Source organism: Diceros bicornis, chromosome 26 (assembly GCF_020826845.1).
Source record: "Diceros bicornis minor isolate mBicDic1 chromosome 26, mDicBic1.mat.cur, whole genome shotgun sequence".
Taxonomy (NCBI): domain Eukaryota; kingdom Metazoa; phylum Chordata; class Mammalia; order Perissodactyla; family Rhinocerotidae; genus Diceros; species Diceros bicornis.
In genome coordinates, this window is record NC_080765.1 from 29,652,113 (window position 1) to 29,658,808 (window position 6,696).

Below are 6,696 nucleotides of genomic sequence, written 5' to 3' on the forward strand. Positions count from 1 at the left end.
GTTAAATGCATGCACTCTGCTTCAGTGGCCCGGGGTTGGCAGGTTCTGATCCTGGGCGTGCACCGACGCACCGCTTGTCAAGCCATGCTGTGGCAGCGTCCCATATAAAGTAGAGGAAGATGGGTGCGGATGTTAGCCCAGGGCCAATCTTCCTCAGCAAAAAGAGGAGGATTGGCATTGGATGTTAGCTAAGGGTTAATCTTGCTCACCAAAAAAAAAAATATATCTCTTTCTCTCCCATAATAGAGGGATTCCAAAGACGAGACTCAGACATCTCATATACCTACTGGGATTATTGTGCTGTTTGGAAACGAGTTGCTTACACAGTGTTTTACTAAAGTGCATTAGAACATTAATAAGCAGATTGCCACTAGATCTAAGAATCTGGACAAATTAGTCGTGTGGTTTTGACAGCAGTCAGAGTCAAATGCTGTTAGAATCTGTGGATACTCTACAGAATGATCAAGCAAAATGGGGCTGCCTGTGCAAAGAGCTATTTGTACTAATCACCCCATTGTGTTTCTGGTGTAAGAATCTTAATCCAAAGCTACCTTCTTCTGCTGGAAAGGTAGTCATGGACAGTGTGGAAATTGAAGGCACAATTTAAGAGCAGTGATTGTGTTTGATGGACAACGAGACTAAGAAAATAGTAGCCGCCATCCCTTACACACACTGTAACTGGGCCTATGCTAAATGATATGCTTGCATTGCCTCATTTCAGCCTCAGAAAAAAGCCTCAGAGTAAAGTACCATCATTATTCCTGTTTCCAGCTTTAAAAAAAAAAAAAAAAAAAAAGCTGATGCTAAGAGAGGTCACCAAGCAAAGTTCTGTGTGTGTGTGTGAGTTTTCTATAGGGGAAGCCCCTGGAGAGTGGGGATCCTGTGATTTTTCTCTATCTCCCTTTGGAGTTAGCCACTGTGCTCAGTTCATACCATTAAATGATTGTGGAAGTGAAGTAAACCCAGGTTTCTGGATTTGTTGTTCTATCCGATGAGCTGAGAGGAATATGCTTCAACAAGAGGCCATATGCCTTACCTCACAGGGGACAGAGGGATCATGGATGAAGACGGCTACCTCTGGTGGGCTGGTAGAACGGATGATGCCATCAATGCATCAGGGTGGGAGGTGGTGAAGATTGTGGTTACAGCTATTGAGCCTGGGGAATGAGGGAGTCTGGTGAGGGACTTATAGAAAGTTTAGAAATGCAAACAAGCAGAAACAAAAACCATTCACAATCTCTTTTTTTGGCATCTATTCTTCCAATCTTCTTTCTTCTTATACATAAACATTTGTTTTAGTACAAGTAAGCTCTAGCATATCTTGCCTTTTTCCCTCAGCAATACAAAAGAAATATTTTTCTGTGTAATAAAGTATACTTATATGATATCATTTTTAAATTTTAATTGAGTATAATATGTGCAGTAAGTGCATAAACCTTACATGAGCAGCTCAATGAATGTTTACATATGTATACACCCCTGTAATCACCAGCTAGATCAAGATATAGGATCCTTTCAGCACCTTAATAGGCTCCCTCATGTCCTCATACCTCCATGAAAGCTGTACTTCTCCCTTCATGAACTTTGAACTGAACTCCGTGCCTAAAGGCAATTTCAGGAACTGAGAAAAGCAGATTAAATCCCAAGGAGCAATAAATTCTGAGGAGCAGACGGTTGCAAGCAGATTCCATGGGCCATCCTTGTTCAGAGCTTGCTGACCCAAAAGTCACAGGACCATTGAAATGTGACAAGCAGTGTGAGCATCCCACTCTGAGTCAGCGAACTGGCTTCCCCACTGCTCTTCCACTCTGACCCATGACCCAATTAGAAAACCCCAACGAAATTTTGCTCAGGAGGTCCCTCTCCCTTGAGTGCTCCCTACTGCAGGAACTCTGAATGAAGTGCTTGCTTTCACCTCGAACTGATCTCAACTTTTACTCTCAGCCCCCTCTCCACAAGTGACCACTTTTCTGACTTCTAAAACCATAGATTAACTTTGCCTGCTCCTGCACTTCATACAAATGGAATCATACAGTATGTACTCTCTTGTGTCTGGTTTCTTTCTCTCAAAATAATGCCCACGAGATTCATCCATGTCATTATCTATATCTGTATCAACAGTTCATTCTTTTTCATTGCTGTAGAATTCCATTGCATGAATATACCTAGAATTTATTTATCCATTCTACAGTTGAGGAGAGAGGGGGATTATTTCCAATTTGGGATAACATGAATAAAGCTTCTATGAATATTCTTCTACATGTCTATTGGTGAACACATGCAGAGATTTATGATTGGTATATACCTAAAAGTGCAAATTCTGCGTCAGAAAGTATGTATACTTTAAGCTTTAATAGATATTGCCACACAGTTTTCTAATTGCCAATTTATACTCCTACCACAGGGGAGTGAAGTGTTCCAGTTGCTCCATATCCTCATCAACATTTGTTATTGTGAATCTTTTAAATTTTAGCCATGTCTGGTAAGTGTGTAATAGTATTTCATTATAGTTTTACTATAATTTTAATGGCCACATAGTAATTCAATCTGTCAAGATATTAAAGTTTTTTACATTACTAATCCACTATTGTTAAACATTCAGAGGTTTTTTTCAGTTTTTAATTTTAAAAAACACTTGTATGATCATCCTTTAACAATAATTTTGTGTGCTAATATCAGGATTGAAAAAGGAGTTATCACTACAGATCTCACACACATTAAAAAGATAATAAAGAAATATTCTTGCCGCTGGTCCCATGGTGTAGCAGTAAGTGCGTGTGCTCCGCTGCTGGCGGCCCGGGTTCGGATCCCAGGCACGCACTGACACACCACTTGTCAGGCCATGCTGTGGCGGCGTCCCACATAAAGTGGAGGAAGATGGGCACGGATGTTAGCCCAGGGCCAGTCTTCCTCGGCAAAAAGAGGAGGATTGGTATGGATGTTAGCTCAGGGCTAATCTTCCTGACATAAAAAAAAAAAAAAAGAAATATTCTGAACAATTTTATGTCAACAAATTCAACAATGTAGATGAAATGGAAAGATTCCTTGAAAAATATAACTTTCTACACGAAATAAAACAAAAAGTCTGAATAATCCAATATCTACTTTAAAAATTGAAATAATTATTAACGACCTTATCACAAGTAGTTTTACTGGTAAATCCTATCAAACATTTACAGAAGAAATAACACCAAACTTACAAAAATTCTTTCAGAAATTGATACTGAACCTTTTAATCTCAAGTTCATGTGCCCCATGCACAGTAAGCCAATCACTGAGACATTGGTGCTCGGAGATGGAGAAAGGTTTGTTTGAATTGGCCAAAACAAGAAGGCAGGAGGATAGGTTCTCTCAAACCCACCTTAACAAGAGAAGAGAGCAGGGAGTTTTATAGAGCTAAGGGGTTTGGCAGAGGGGGGGCTTCAAAGAAACAAAGGAACCTTGTTTCTTTCACTCCTGATAAGCCCCTAGGAAATCTGACTTCTGGGTGTCAGCAGCAGCTGGGGGCTGGTGATCTGGTGATCCTTGAAAGCATTATTTTTCTTCTGTAAAACAAGCTCATAAATCCTTGTGACCCTTGAGTCACCCCTCAGGTTAAACAAGAAAACAGCAAGTTGACAAGATTAGCTTCTTTTCATAACAAGGTCCAAAAGTAACACTCTCCGAGTTTCTCATGATCTGAGCATCCAGCTGAATAAATGAGAAACATGGCAAGCCGAAAACCTCCCTCTTGTCTCAACATTTAGACTAAAATCTGAAGCAATATGTGTGGTAATTTAACCTACACCATCTGGGGCCCTGAAATGCAGATCATTAATTTGGCTTAAACTCTTAAATACTGGTTTTTTATTTTCCTTCATAGGAAACAACAGCTTTTTCTTCTTCTGGCTGCATCTGTGGTCCTGCCCAGTGGCCTAGAGAAAGAAGTGGAGTTGATGTTTTGATCACTACACCTGGCATCTAAGGTTCCCTTCATCCCCTTGGGAACCCCTGAAGATATGACTCTCCCTTCCAGCAATTATCCCCTCAGGCCAGAAGGCTCAGGGGATAGAGCTTGAAGTCAATGGTAACACCATCCTTCACTCTAACTGGTATATTAGCATAGAAAACACTGCAACTCATGGTCAGCTATTGTCTAATCTACGTGCTGTCAGTTCCAAGGGGGACAAAGACAGTGACAGTCCTACTCCATTTCTTTTATTCCAATAACTATGAGCTGCTGTATATCTGTACCTTGTGTATCTCCAGGACCCTGAACAGAGTCTGGTACAAAGTATGTTAACTGGTAAATATTTGATGAGGAAATGTGCCCTAAATAACTGTAGGCTTCAACCAAATACAGACAGCTATACAGACACGAAATCAAAAGCAGGGAGGTCAGTTCAACTTACTGTCCTGCCTCCTGACTCCTTTATGATGTAGTGCACTATCGGCCAAAATGCCCCAGTCGCTGTTCTAATACTATACTATGAGGCCAAACCTGATTAGCCATTCTTATATCAGTAAAGCACAACAGCAAATGATGGTTGATTAACTGGCCGTCAAATACCATTTCTCACTACAAGAAACCAGGACTCTCTACTTAGAGAAACAGCTGATTTTAGAACCTGGACAGGAAATGTAAAAGATGAACCTGGGACATCTTATTGTGCCAGAAAGAAAGTAAGCTTTCAAAGACTGACAGAGTCATGTCAACAGGACACAGAAACCAGCCTGAAGGGGCTCCCATTTGGGACAATTTGGGACAATTCGAGCTATTAAAAAAAATGACTTCATTAGATTGAAACACTATGTGTGTGTGTGTATATGTATATATACGAATATATAAAATTATATATATATGAGCTTATAATCATACTTTAAAAATGTATTAGTCAAAAAAATTCATTAGCCACCACTGCAGGTTGCAAGAGCACCAACTCATTATGCTGAAAATTGACGATAAAGAGAAAGAATCAGCCATTAAAATAACATTCGGCCCTAGGCAACGACTTAACCTCTCAGAGTTCCAGTTTCCTCATTTATAAAATAATGGTACTAGTAGTACCTACTTCATAGGATTTTTGTGAGCATTACAGAAAATAATAGTGTATGGGATTCCAGGAAATTATAAAGTACTGTATGCATGTAAAGGATAGCTATTATTATTATGTGGACAGTTTCCAAGTGAAGCAGACCTCCGAGGATTTTTAGACTCCTAGCTTCTGGATTGCTGTGCTTATGAGACCCTGAAGAGTGATTCAACATTCTCAGCCTCTGATCCAAGCAGCTTACCTAAGGGGTAAGTGTAAATTCTCTATTCTGATACGATTTGCAATCTCCCCCTTGAAATCGATGCTGGGTTATAATTACTGTGTTCCTCACTCACCAGGGATGGAGTATGCCCCCAAAGGCCCAGCTAATGGTCCAAGCTGCATGTTCATATACTCCCTGGGGTCTTCTGCATAACAAGGTCCCTGGTGCTTATCATCACTGGAAGAAATGTTGGCCCTTCCAAAAGAACCATTAGAGGGCTGGTGGCAAACTATTTGTGGTGACTTATCTTGCCTTCCTAGTTTAAGTAAGAGGCTCCCACAGGACACCTGTATAACCAAGGAAGCAAGCATAGAATACATACTGCCCTTTGTAGGGGGCAGAATTCAGCACTTACAATCCAAATGAAGCATCCAGACTTTACAGATGCTCAAAGAGCTAAATGGATGCCCAAGTGACGATGGCTGGATGACTCTGCCCTAAATTTTGGATGAAAGCACTAAGGAGAGAGAATATCTGAGAAGTAGAATTCAGGAGAAGGTTGTCCAGGAATTAGTGATTTCTTTTTCCACGACAGTCTGGAGAGAGAAGATTGAGTACCATCTCACATCCCCAGCTCCTCGTCCTGACATTGGTGGATAACAAGCATTTCATAAGTGAGGCAGATATCTAGGATTATCTGCCCAGCAACCAACTTCTCGGAACAGCCTATCTCCTCAACTATATGACTATCATGACAGCTTCCACGTTCTTTCTTGGCCCCATCACCACTCTCGCTTCTGTTGATTGGTCTTGTGGTTGGCATTTAACCCAACCCAAAGCTTTTTTCCAGAATTTTTCAAAGTATAAATAAAATAGTCAATCTCTTGAGTGGCAGAGGTGTTAAGATAATAAACCTAGGGATTAACAAAGGTCCACATTTTCTACCATGCAGAGAAAGCAATTTTCAGGGAAAAAAAATGCAATCAACCCACACAAAGAAAGAAAGACTCCTAACGATGTTCGAGCCCCTGGTTTTCCTAAAGCCTAGCTGTACCCTGACCTTCCTATGGTTTAGCCGATCAATACAATTTTCTTTTTTTTTTTCTTTGCTGAGGAAGATTTGCCCTGAGCTAACATCTGTTGCCAGTCTTCCTCTATTTTGCATGGTGGGCGACAAGTGGTGTAGGTCCATGCCCAGGAACTGAACCCAGGCTGCTGAAGCAGAGCGCACCAAACTTAACCACCAGGCCATGGGGCTGGCCCCCAATGCATTCTTGACTCAGCAAGCTGGTAAGTCCTTTTTCTCCCCCTAAGCTGTATAGATTGGGATTCTGTCACTTACAACCAAAAAGGTCTTGACCAATATAGTATTGGCTCTTCCCAGTTTCATGTGGGCCAGAAACAGAGTTCAGTAGCCAACCAATCTTTCTATTTCATCTCTGGGACACCTCCCAACTCCTA

General features: G+C 41.0%; 1 protein-coding gene across 1 annotated transcript in view; it reads right to left on the reverse strand.

Annotated features, from left to right (window-relative positions):
• The window catches only part of LOC131422557 (transport and Golgi organization protein 1 homolog), a 53,300-nt gene that overhangs the window by 45,315 nt on the left and 1,289 nt on the right, over positions 1–6,696 (reverse strand). The gene's annotated exons all lie outside the window — the stretch shown is intronic.